Raw genomic sequence first — 13,396 nt, 5'->3', positions numbered from 1 at the left:
AAGACACTGTTTCACGTTATTGAATAATTTTGAAATTAATTTTTTGTCAGATTTGTATCAGATTTCTTTAGCAACTTAAACCCGTGTGAGACATTCAGAATAAGAGGTAGTGAAAGTTCGATTCTCCGTCCGCTAATCGCCATACAGATACGCTAACTACCTGTTGTTAGCGATAAAAATAATCGCACCTGAGTTTGAATCAGATGTAGACGTACGTCGACGAGTTCAGACGAGCGTGTAAATGCCGACGAATTAGGTGGAGTGTAAGGGGTCAATGTGCATCGTGGGAGAGGGGAGTGGAAGGGGGGATATTTGGGGAGGTCTAGGACCAATATAATCAAGACATTTTTAAAAAACTGCCATTTTTCTCGGCCTAGTTCATACAAAGTGACTCATGTTCATATTGTTGCTGAGTTTATACTCAGTGAGCTAAAAGGTACACTGAATGTTGTAGCGAGAAGACTTCATTCAATCAAGAATTTTTGAGTGTGTGTACTCACCTAGTTGTACTCACCTAGTTGAGGTTGCGGGGGTCGAGTCCGAGCTCCTGGCCCCGCCTCTTCACTGATCGCTACTAGGTCACTCTCCCCGAGCCGTGAGCTTTATCATACCTCTGCTTAAAGCTATGTATGGATCCTGCCTCCACTACATCGCTTCCCAAACTATTCCACTTACTGACTACTCTGTGTGTGTGTGTGTGTGTGTGTATGTGTGTGTGTGTGTGTGTGTGTGTGTGTGTGTGTGTGTGTGTGTACGCGCACGTGCGTGCGTGTACGTGCGTGCGTGCGCGTGTAATGTGCGTACAAGTGTGTGCAAATACTCTCCTCAGCCTGGAAAATGAAACTCGTATTGCCTCAGTTTCTTCAAAAGGTTTCGACTTTAAAAAGATCTGAATGCTTTCATTTGTTTTTTTCTCTTGAGCAAATACTTTCTCTTTAGTCTTGAATACGAGGCCCCTCCCTTTTCATTCCCGATGTTATCAAGGGGTTACTGCTAGTAAAACCGTATATTCCCAGTTCTGGCCGCTTCAAGGTGCAACCCAGACAAAGTCAACACTACACTCTAAACTCCGCCTTTAACACACATTTTGCAAGAGTTTGTATATCTCAAATATGTTTATTTTTCCCTGTGCCTCTCATTTCCAGAGCATCTTAAAGCGCTTAATTGTTGACTGCGCAAGTTAGCAGCTCTTCTTTACAACACGGTACGATACACACATTCAGATCCTGAAATTCAGCTCGGTACCAGCGAATCGTCCGGCATTCAAGATTAAGATTACACGCAACCCTTAGTATAATCAATTGCTTACCCTTTGTGTTTATCGCAGGCACCTACATGGTAATATGAAAGATAACGTAATATAAATATATAACCCGAGTATATCCTCTCGTGTATATTCTCTCATGTATATTCTATCATGTATATTCTATCATGTATATTCTCTCATGTAAATCCTCCCATGAATATTCTCTCATGCATATTCTCTCATGTAAATCCTCCCATGAATATCCTCTCATGTATATTCTCTCATGCATATTCTCTCATGCATATTCTCTCATGCATATCCTCCCATGTATATCCTCTCATGCATATCCTCCCATGTATATCCTCTCATGTATATCCTCTCATGTATAGTCTCTCATATATATCCTCCCGTGTATATTCTCTCATGCATATCCCCATGTATATTCCTCCATGTATATTCTCCCATATATATATATCCTCCCATGTATATTCTCCATAGTATATTCTCGCATGTATAGTCTCTCATGCATATCCTCTCATGTATAGTATCTCATGTAAATCCTCCCATGTATGGTCTCATGTATATCCTCCCATGTACAGTCTCTCATGTATATCCTCCCATGTATAGTCTCTCATATATATCCTCCCATGCATAGTCTCCAATGTATATCCTCCCGTGTATATTCTCTCATGCAAATCCTCCCGTGTATATTCTCTCATGCAAATCCTCCCATGTATATCCTCCCATGAATATCCTCCCATGGGCCCCACGCGCTCAGAGAACTGCGCGACAGGTAAGCCGCTGGTCTTGCATCCAGCTTACGTCCCTTGTGCATGCATTAAAGGCGTATAGTGTCTTGTCTCGAGGAATACAGATTCAGATTCTCGGCAAAATCCTCTATACACAGAGACAGACACACACACATGCACGCACACACACACACACACACGCACGCACGCACACACACACACGCACGCACACACACACACGCACACACACACACACACACACACACACACACACACATAACTAGACTCACGAAATCGTAATGACACGATTGCAAACAAACCATACAACGGACGGGGATATATATATATATATATATATATATATATATATATATATATATATATATATATATATAAAATTCGCAACTAAGGCCCTATTTGAATAAGACGAATTAGACGACGTTACAATACAAATAACCTGCATATAGGAAAGAGAAGCTTATGACTACGTTTCGGTCCGACTTGGACCATTTACAAGTCCAAGTCGGACCGAAACGTCGTCGTAAGATTCTCCAATGTGCGGGTTATTTGTGTTTGTTCCAGCCACGGTATCATGACCTTAAATTTCGGGTTAAAAATGTACATTCTTCCTCTGCACGTGTGTATCTCAAACTGAAAACGTCTACTTTAGGTTGCCTCACCTCCATGCTGGAACCTGACTAATCTTTCCCTTCCTTGGATCGAACCTGATTACCTCCCATTCCCCCCCCTAAGGGTTTAACGCTTCCCCCTGACTGAAATAAATAATTCTGTCTAGCATATGCTTTATAAGGTCAGTATCCAAGTCGAACTGAGGTTTCAGATTCCTTCTGAGGCAAATGAAGCCTAGCCTTAAAATAAATCCACGTAACCAATAAGCTTACTTTTAAAATGAAGTGCCATTGAAAGGAAACCTAATCTTAAAATGAAACCAAGCAGCCAGGAAGCTTAGTCTTACAATGAAACCACGCAGCCAGGAAGCTTAGTCTTACAATGAAACCACGCAGCCAGGAAGCTTAGTCTTACAATGAAACCATATTGCCAGGAAGCTTAGCTTTACAATGAAACCACGCAGCCAGGAAGCTTAGTCTTACAATGAAACCACATAGCCAGGAAGCTTAGCTTTACAATGAAACCACGCAGCCAGGAAGCTTAGTCTTACAATGAAACCACATAGCCAGGAAGCTTAGCTTTACAATGAAACCACATAACCAGGAAGCTTAGTCTTACAATGAAACCACATAGCCAGGAAGCTTAGTCTTACAATGAAACCACATAGCCAGGAAGCTTAGTTTTACAATGAAACCACACAGCCAGGAAGCTTAGTCTTACAATGAAACCACATAGCCAGGAAGCTTAGTCTTACAATGAAACCACATAGCCAGGAAGCTTAGCCTTACAATGAAACCACACAGCCAGGAAGCTTAGTCTTACAATGAAACCACATAGCCAGGAAGCTTAGCCTTACAATGAAACCACATAGCCAGGAAGCTTAGTCTTACAATGAAACCACGCAGCCAGGAAGCTTAGCCTTACAATGAAACCACGCAGCCAGGAAGCTTAGTCTTACAATGAAACCACATAGCCAGGAAGCTTAGTCTTACAATGAAACCACACAGCCAGGAAGCTTAGTCTTACAATGAAACCACATAGCCAGGAAGCTTAGTCTTACAATGAAACCACGCAGCCAGGAAGCTTAGTCTTACAATGAAACCACGCAGCCAGGAAGCTTAGTCTTACAATGAAACCACGCAGCCAGGAAGCTTAGCCTTACATTGAAACCACGCAGCCAGGAAGCTTAGTCTTACAATGAAACCACATAGCCAGGAAGCTTAGTCTTACAATGAAACCACATAGCCAGGAAGCAGTCTCATGCTGAAACCGCACTGTAATCCTTAAGCTACATAAACGTAGTATCATAATGAAGCCACATAATAAGCCTCGTCTAACATCGAAATACCGAAGCCACAAATGAAACCTGATATTGAAGCCTCATGACGAATACCCTGGTCTGATATTAACGCCGCATAGCAAGCATAGTCTTACTGAAGCCTCGTACAGACTAACGCTTGTTTTCGTAGAAGTCACATTCCCAGTGACCCTAGTCACTGGTTTCGTTGAAACCTCATACCCAGTAACTATTTTCATGGCAGCTACATGCCCAGCAACGCCAGTCTCACTGCAACCTCACACCGTACCGTAGTTTCATGACATCCTCATAGCTAATACGTCTAGTCTCGTAATAACATTTTACAAGTGAATACTTTCTCAGTTCCCCATAATTCCTAGCTGTAAATCTGCTGCTGTTGACGCTGGAGCAGAAATGTCCTCGCTTCCGAGAGTTGAACTCGAGTTTTTCGTCAGATGATCAACAGCTTCAGCTGCGGGTCATCATGTGATGAAGACCCACGTCAAGAAACACTTGTCCTGTTTCCTGACAAACCTTACCCAAGCTCTTATCTCACTCGCGGAGTTAGCTGCACAGTGGTTATTATGTTTTCATGTTTACGTATCCCCATACGACTATATACTGTAGACGCCAGAACGCTGCATTTTTTTTAATCCTGTAGAATCGATTTTTTGCATGACTTTAGGCCGATGACATCACAGGTTTAATTTTTTGAAGTATGCAACTTGCTGCGCACGTCCATGTTTATGTTAAATTTTCGAAAAATAGTTTAGTACCAAAAAAAATTTTTAACTATGTATAAGATTGAGATGTTGAGCACGGTAATGCTTTGAAACCAGAGCAATTATTTTTAATTTCAGCGTGTTGCAAGCAGTCAATGCCGTGTTGTACTGACTGCTTGCTAGAAACAAAAATAAACGGCCAATTGTAGGCTTCGCAGGTTTGAGGTAGTATGCAAAGTCTTGCGTGAGAAGTAACTTATTTTTGCAAATTAAAAAATATTACGTTGTTAATACTAAATGAAGAAGCATAACCAATATAAAGTTCCCACGAGATTTAGAACTTTTCATCCATCACCGCTGACATACACACAAAATCCTGTTTGAAAACTTTACATTGCATTACAAAACTTTCGTTCAAAGAATCTGTTCTTTCTCCTCCAACAAAAAACAAATCAATTATCGTCACAATGCAGTCACTGTAGTCCCAAATTACAATTGCAATTACATTTTATGTAATTATGTTAAATTCTATGCTTTTATTACTCACAAGGAGACTGAAGGTGATCTTTAGTTCCTGTCAGCACAGCGGAGAACCTGTCGTGATAACAGACAGACTTGAACAGTACATGTCATTAGTGCCAAGAACAAGAGCAAGCCAAGTCCAACACACACACACACACACACACACACACACACACACACACACACACACACACACACACACACACACACACACACACACACACACACACACACAGTCTTAAGGTCATCTTGAACTGCTTGATGCTCCTCCTCAAAGATATAACCATGCCTCTCTCCCTGGCTCTGGTTATAACAATATATTTTGTTTTCACTCTTTAACTCATCGAATATAAACAACGCTCCACAATAAAAATTATTTGTATCTACACGACACTTTAGTTTACTTCACCTTTTTTCAGTTTTTCACATTGTTGTATCAGCCAATTGGTTGCTCATTTCAATTAGTTTGATGAATTAAATGAGCTAGTTTATAATTATCTTGGTTCCAAACATCACATTCTTTTCCATTTTAATAAAATAATACAAAAAAAGAACATCACTCGCTCGTCAGCATTATTAAACTAACATCAGTAGAATAAATCAATTTATTTTTTAACGCACCTCAGCAGCCTCTTTAGACTCCAGTAGACAAAAAAAAATCACCGACTCTTTAAATCACAATAACTAGTGTTCATATAGGAACATGATTTCTTGGTCATATGGAATATAGAGAAAACATTTTGCTTGCAAGTTTTATTTCAGTGAACGGACCGTGTAAGCTAATTTTAGCCCTGGGGAGGTAAACACGTTTTTAGAGCGAGTGTTAAGTCGCAACCGGCATCACCATCACGCTTCCGCTCGCAACGGCTCTGACCGAGTGAGGCCTTGTACTGCCAACCTGGTGCACTCAACCTGCCTTTCTCGCTCTCCCTCTCCCTATCCTGCCCCGCCCTCCTCCCACCTACATATATCCCCCTCCATCCCCCTCCACATTCAGTTTTTCCATCATTCTTACAGCTTGCGTGTTCGTACTAGACCTCCATCTATATCTGATATTATTCAGAATCCTTAGGCAGGAAGAGCTATTTTTTTTTGCAAGTGTTCAGGGGATTCAGCCGAGGTGCGGCAACTGACAGGGACAAGACGCGAGCGAGAGTGCTGCGCACGCAGTGCAGTTGCCAAGAGCAGGTCATATTGCACAGCCTTATCTGATGGTGAGACCATCTTTGCAACTGCAAACATTTCCCATCTTCACGTATCTTCCACGGAAGTTACGATGCATAATTTGCCTCAATACAGAGATATTTTCCTTTCTCGATATTGACTTCCTCAAAATACGCTGGAGTATTGGGTTCCAGCGAGCGATGAATTGTTAGTAATTATTTACTGTTCACCTTCCTCGCCCTTTATGTCACTATCCATATATATATATATATATATATATATATATATATATATATATATATATATATATATATATATTAAACCGGCTATGTCTCACCGAGGCAGGGTGACCTAAAAAGAAAAATGAAAGTTTCTCTTTTTAAATTTAGTAATTTATATGTCGTGCCGGATAAGTAAAACTGGTCAATTAGCAATAACTCGTTTAAAATTAAGTCCTTTCTAAAAAAATTCTCTTATACGTTTAAAGATATATATTTTTTTCCGTTATGTTAATGTAAAAATTAACAATTTTGTACCAAAAGAACCTTAGAAAACTTACCTAACCTTATTATAACAAGCACAGTTTAACTTAGCCTAATCCAACTAAATATGTTTTAGATAAGTTTACAATAATTTAATAAGCAATCACAATGAAGTATATTTTTTCTTTAGGTTCAGAATGTTTTTTGCGACATTATTGCATACACAAATTTTAGCTTGAGTTATTCGGCAATCGCAAGTTTTACCTATTCGGTACGATGTGTGTGTGTGTGTGTGTGTGTGTGTGTGTGTGTGTGTGTGTGTGTGTGTGTGTGTGTGTGTGTATATATATATATATATATATATATATATATATATATATATATATATATATATATCACCTTAATATATTTTCTCTACAGAAAATATATTAAGGTGATATATATATATATATATATATATATATATATATATATATATATATATATATATATATATATATATATATATATATATATATATATAATCACCTTAATATATTTTCTCTACAGAAAATACATTAAGGTGATATATAACACCACACATGATCCTACTCACTGAGCGTGGCACGTTGGTCACATGCCAAGAAAAATTAAGAATGACATGTCAGGCATAGTTTAAAATCACAAATTCTATTCATTATAAATAGATCTAATTTATATAACTCTGAACTAATATTCATTTGCAATCAATACTATTTCTTAAGAAGCTTGATTCAATTATATTTCGTCCAACCATGGACCTGCTTGATACAACCTTCTCGACCTTTTGAAAATTGAGTGGTTAAAATCTCTCTCAAGAATAAACAGAGCATTAGATTCTTATGCTCTATTCATTCATGTGAAAGATTTTATCCACCCAATAAATTTTATCCACCCAATAAATTTTCAAAAGGCCGAGAAAGTTGTATCAAGTAGGTCAATGGTTGAGCTAAATTATAATCGAATCAATATAGTATTGATTGCAATATAAATATAAGTTCTGGATTGTATAAATAAAAATTCGTTTATAATGAATAGAATTTGTGATGATTTTAAAGAAAACTTAGATGTTACTCTTAAAATTTTACTTGACATGTGACTTGACTAAATCTTCACAACACTGCCATGCTCAGAGAGTAGAGGTTATATGTAGGAAGAAGGTTCTCACAGGTAAAGATCCAAAGGGTCATATGTGAGATCATATCTCAGCTTATTAGTCTTCTGGTGTCCTATTATTTTCACCTTTCCTTGATTATGTGAGAAATCACGAAATCCCTTAGAATTTCACTTTCTTTCACTGTGGCTATTTTGTGCAATATAACGTTATATACCATTCAACGTGGAATGAATTTCCACTTAAAAAAGACGTTATTTAGGAGGAAGTTAATAGGTTAGTTTCACGCACTTATAGAATACACCTGGGATACGAAACCAGATTTATCTAGCACTGTCGTCAACAACACCTTAATCCTTAAAATCAGGATTAGAGTAAACTTTTAGCGAATGTGTATACCGAGTTATTCTCAAATTTCCATAGGTATAAACCATACCACGGGTGGGGTTAGAACCCGCGATCAGAGTTTGTGGCTAACGCGACGGTCTGGAGTTTTGAGACTCTATGATCGCTGGTTCTAACTCCACCCGTGGTATGGTTTGTTTGCAGTCGTGTCATTACGATTTCGTGAGTCATGCTTCCATAGGTATACTTGTAATTGGGAATAGGATTCATCTTAAGTACAGATATTCCATTCGTAAACATGTAAGGCTTTTAAGGTATAACATTATATTTCACAGTTGTTTGTTCTAGACTAATTTCTTAAAATAACATTCGATTTTTTTTCGAGAGATTTTTTTCTACTACTGCTAAGATTGCTGCTATTATTATTACTACTGCCATTACGTATAATACTACAAAAATTGTTTATAAAAATTGTAGTGCAATATAAATTCAGCTAAAATTACAGCTCAGTGAAGTCGATGCATCCATTCAACTGATTTGTTAAGCATACTAAGATATATAAAGCCGTGTGTCATTCTCTATTTACCTTCCCATTATTTATCTTGATGAGAATAGCTGAGGTGGTAATTTATTTTTCCTGATCAGGGACTCGGTGAATCATGGGTGATTTGCGGCTCCTGGCCACGGGTTTCCTGACCCACGGATGATGATGAAGGAATCATCAGTATGATGAGTAACCGAGAGAAAGACCATCATATGTCTTCATATCTCTCGGAGTTATCCTATACACTACGCAATCTAAACGATTTCTCCATTTGCTGCCTCACTTCTGCTGGGTCTGATGCTGCTGCTACCTCAAATGCTGCTGTTGATGAATCTGCAGCTGTTGCTGTTATTGCTGCTCCTGCTGTTACTACACTTCTTGCTCTTGATGGCTTCTGCTCCCGTTGGAGGTGAAAAAATGAAACTCAGTTTCTCCCCTACATAAACTGATTATGTATCAGGATCATAAATTATGGGAATGCAAGATAAAGTCAGCTGCAGAGGGCTGTGTTGTGTTGGTGTGTCGTGGTGCTGTATTGTGTTGGTGTGTCGTGGTGCTGTGTTGTGTTGGTGTGCTGTGGTGATATTGTACTGCTGTGTTATGCTACTGTGTTGTGGGGATTTGCTGCTGTTCTGTGTAGAGATGCTGTGTTATGGTACTAGGATTTGTTCTGTGTTGTGATGCTGTGTTGTGGTATTAGGTTTTGTTCTGTGTTATGATTCTGTGTTACGATACACTGTGTTTGGTATATTGTGATGCTGTGTTGCAATGCTGTGTTGTGATACTGTGTTTGGTGCTGTTTGGTGATGCTGTATTGTGGTGCTGATGCCTCCGGCTCCTTTTCAAATAAATGTATGAAAGAGAGAGAGGGAGAGAGAGAGAGAGAGAGAGAGAGAGAGAGAGAGAGAGAGAAGGCGAGAGAGAGAGCAAAGAGCTAACTCTACCTTTTCCCTTTTATTTAAACGTTTATCATGGTCATTGAATTATTTTCCACAGGCAAAGTAGTTCTTTGATATTTACAGTGTAAATTTACGTAGCATTTTTCCTCGACAGCTTCAGGCGATAGATTGTTTTACTTGTTTTCCTGACTAGTTCTTTTTTTTTATCTTTTTCTTGACGAGGCACTTTTTATTTTGCACCTAAGCAAAACGTAAATATAGATCAAAATTTCCGGAGTTCCGAATAAAATGTACAGGCATTCATTAATTCTCTCTTTCAAGGAAGTTTTTCTTAATTTCTCTCTCTCTCTCTCTCTCTCTCTCTCTCTCTCTCTCTCTCTCTCTCTCTCTCTCTCTCTCTCTCTCTCTCTCTCTCTCACATGGCTTGACAAGGTTAGGTTAAGAATCCCTAGCTTTATTGGCAAGCTAAGAGCTATTACCTACATCAGCTCATTTGAAAGCATTTTTATTCTTATGAAACATACAAGTAGGGAACAGGATGAAGTTGGAGCCATCTGTCGGCCAGCATTTTCATTTGATCAACTGACTTTATCTCGTTGACATCATAATGCTGTACGAATGTATTCCATACTAGAGTCATCCTGGAGATAAATGATCTCTGATGAAGTGATGTTCTGGAGAAGGGTACAGCCAGAGTGAAGTTGCTGCTTTCTGCCCGTCTAGTGGTACAGAAGCTTGTTTCACGCTGTCCTCGAAGTGGATCCAAGTGTGGCACTTTGACAATATTGGCCTTGAACATAATAGTACGGCCACCTACATCCCTCCTGTGTTGAAGGCTCTGCTGAAATGACAGATCTATCCAGGATGGATCAAGCGAGGTGAGACGTCTTGTTCTCTACTCTATCAAGCAGTCGCAGATGAGAGGGGGGGGGCAGGCAAACCAAGAAAGTGGAGCATACTCAAGGTGTGAGCGTACTTGTGCCTCATACAGAATCTTGCAACCCCTACTGCCAAGCAGATGCGAGATACGGTGAAGTGCTGTAAGCTTCCTGGCTGCCTTGTTTGCAAGATTTACAACGTGGATCTTCATGATCAGTTTGGAGTCAAATTTCACCCCACGGATATCAACTTCTTCCCCAAGTACCAACACCCTCCCATTCATCCTTACTACTGCACCGGCATTACCATCATGGTGCCTAGAGACCATCATCATTTGTGTTTCCTCAGGTGCAAATGTTACTTGTCATATATTTCCTCAAGCTGATATAGCTCTTACCTGGTGTTTGATGTAGCTTAGAGCAGCTGGCATTTTTTCTCTTGGATAAGTGAATGTCACTGTACAGTCGTCTGCGTATGCATGGAATTCTGGGATGAGATGAAGGCCATTGAAGACGTTGTGTAGAGCCTACAGTTCCCAGAGCTTGCAGTTTTGCTAAGAGGCCCTGGTGCCACACCCGGTCGAGAGCACCAGCAATGTCCAGTGCTACCACACAGCTGACTTTGCATTCATCCAGTGACTGGTGCAATTTAGTGAAGAGATTTAACAACAAATCAACAGCAGAATAACCTTTCCTGAAGCCATATTGACGGTCACAAAGTGAGTGGTAGTCAAAAAACTCTGTCATTTGACTTGAGATTATTGTCCCAATGATCTTGCCAGTGATTGACAAAAGTGACACTGGTCTGTAGTTGCTGATTTCCTCTGCTCTTCTTTTTTGTGAACAGGGACTACATTTGCCTCTTTCCACAGAGAAGGACATTTACACTGTGCTAGGCAGTGCTGAAAGATGCGACTTAGAGGTGCTGCTAGCTGGTCTGTACATCTTCTGAGCAATCTTGGGCTCAACGTGCCTGGGCCTACAGCCTTTTCTTGGTCAAGCGATTTAAGAAGGAAATACACCTCCTCCTGCCTTATTGTCACCACTGACAGTTTTGACACAGTTCTTGCAGCTAGCCAAGGAGGGTCCCTTGCTGGATCAGGAACATGTATTTTGGTAGCAAAGTGTTCGGCAAAGAGGTCCGTTTCTCTTGACTACTAGTACAGGTGGTCCCATACTGTCGATTTAAAGGTGGAATGAGTTCATCAGGCAGATAACCTTGTCTGTCCTTGACCAGGGACCACCAGGTTTTGGAACCCACTCTACCTGATGCTGGCTTTCTTTTTGTGTCCACCTCCCATTTAGCGATGGCCCACTTTTGAACGTCACCCATATGCCTACAGACTTGCATGTGCAAGTTTCTGTTATAGGTGGTAGGATGTCTCTTAGACCTTCGCCATGCTTTGTACTTAGCAGCAGCAGCAGCCTCTCTACAACGAAAGCCAAACCAAGGCTGATTTGTAGGCGTCGTCACATATTGCCGGTGAGGAATGTGTTCTTATTGTAGATTAAAGATGTGTCCAGTGAAGGCTTTCATTTGGTTGTCAACATCCCCTTGGAGAAGAACATTCCAATTGGTGGTGGCGAGCTCAGAGCAAAGGGCTGGCCAATTACCTCTTTCCCATAGCCAGGTTGTGCGTGTGGACTCCTCACCTTGTTCTGTTGGGATCTTAAGTGTCGTAAAAACAGCCTTGTGGTCAGACGATCCAACGTAGCCGAGGTGTTGACAAGTGACTATACCTTCTGCCGGATCACTCACTACTGGGTCTCTCTCTCTCTCTCTCTCTCTCTCTCTCTCTCTCTCTCTCTCTCTCTCTCTCTCTCTCTCTCTCTCTCTCTCGCTCTCTCTCTCTCTCTCTCTCTCTCTCTCTCTCTCTCTCTCTCTCTCTCTCTCTCTCTCTCTCTCTCTCTCTCTCTCTCTCTCTCCAGTCGATGAAGAGACTTATAAAAGTGCGTAAACATTATTATAAAAGGGTTGTTGAAGGGCTCTTGATCCAAGAAATAACTGTTATTTCTTTTCTGGGTTAAACGTCATTACCTCAAATATCCCAAGCATGTATGTTTATATATCCCAAGCATGAGTATATATATTCCAAACATATGTATGTATATACCCTAAGCATATGAGATTATCACTTTATCATAATCATACAACATTATTATTATTATTATTACAAGCATGGGAACTAAATAAGCAAAACATGTGCAACATTCGGGTGTCTTTCGGGAACACAATGGACAATGTGTCGATCACTTAGGTGGCCAATACTTAGTGAGCCGAAGCAACCCTTATACCTGATTACTTCCCAAGGATGGTAGGTAATTAAATTTCATGCAAATAAGGGCATAACAGCTCCCATTCCTTGGATCACAACTCTTCAGCTTCAAAACACTTTCCCCCTTCCCTCCCTCACCACCCTCATTCCCTTCTTTCCCTTGAAGGGATTGGATTGTTAAATGACTCTGAATTAGACGAGCTTCGTTCGGAATTAAATTTCACGTCAGAGAACCACAATATGTCATCCGTTTAACTTTGCCTTGGTCCGGATCATCCTTCCGTGATCTGATTGATTTATCATCCTGGGAGGAAAGGCCCGTGTGTGAGTATTTCCGCTTGATGAAAGTCATCACTTATGTTGTGACATTCAAAATATAAAAGGGATTCAGATATATGACTTAATCACGATCCAGGTTTTTCATGGCCTAGAAAGTATATGCAGGATATTATGCAGGGGCAAGCAATGTTAATAAGGCTGGTTATGGCATTTTACTGAGAAAACGTTTCG

At 40.1% G+C, this 13,396-nt stretch overlaps 1 protein-coding gene across 2 annotated transcripts in view; it reads right to left on the bottom strand.

The window, feature by feature from the left end:
• The window catches only part of LOC128690152 (limbic system-associated membrane protein), a 400,710-nt gene extending 394,661 nt beyond the window's left edge, over window positions 1–6,049 (bottom strand). The window contains exon 1 of one of the 2 annotated variants that reach the window (XM_070090504.1): window positions 5,938–6,049. The gene's annotated coding sequence lies outside the window, so the exon portion shown is untranslated. Of the gene's footprint in view, window positions 1–5,787 lie in introns of both variants that reach the window. The other variant, XM_070090503.1, reaches the window with a different exon arrangement.
• Window positions 6,050–13,396: the final 7,347 nt, after the last annotated feature.

This window comes from Cherax quadricarinatus, chromosome 32 (genome assembly GCF_038502225.1).
Source record: "Cherax quadricarinatus isolate ZL_2023a chromosome 32, ASM3850222v1, whole genome shotgun sequence".
Taxonomy (NCBI): Eukaryota; Metazoa; Arthropoda; class Malacostraca; order Decapoda; family Parastacidae; genus Cherax; species Cherax quadricarinatus.
This window is presented reverse-complemented; position numbering and strand designations above follow the sequence as displayed.